Genomic DNA, 211 nt, shown 5'->3' on the forward strand with positions numbered 1-211 from the left:
AGAGTTGCCCTCCATTTGGAATAAACCAAATAATCTTTCTTTATGCCTTTCACAAAAAGTTATCTTCAATTATCTCTAAATGCATTCTCCTCATCACCTGAATAGGTTCCTCTCTTGCTCACTCAACTACCAGTTATTTCTTTCTTGCTCTTATTTTCTCTCAATAGTACCTTCTGTAAGGTACTACTAGCTTAAGTGCAAGTCTTTACTA

Source organism: Talpa europaea (assembly GCF_964194135.1).
Source record: "Talpa europaea genome assembly, chromosome: 4".
Taxonomy (NCBI): Eukaryota; Metazoa; Chordata; class Mammalia; order Eulipotyphla; family Talpidae; genus Talpa; species Talpa europaea.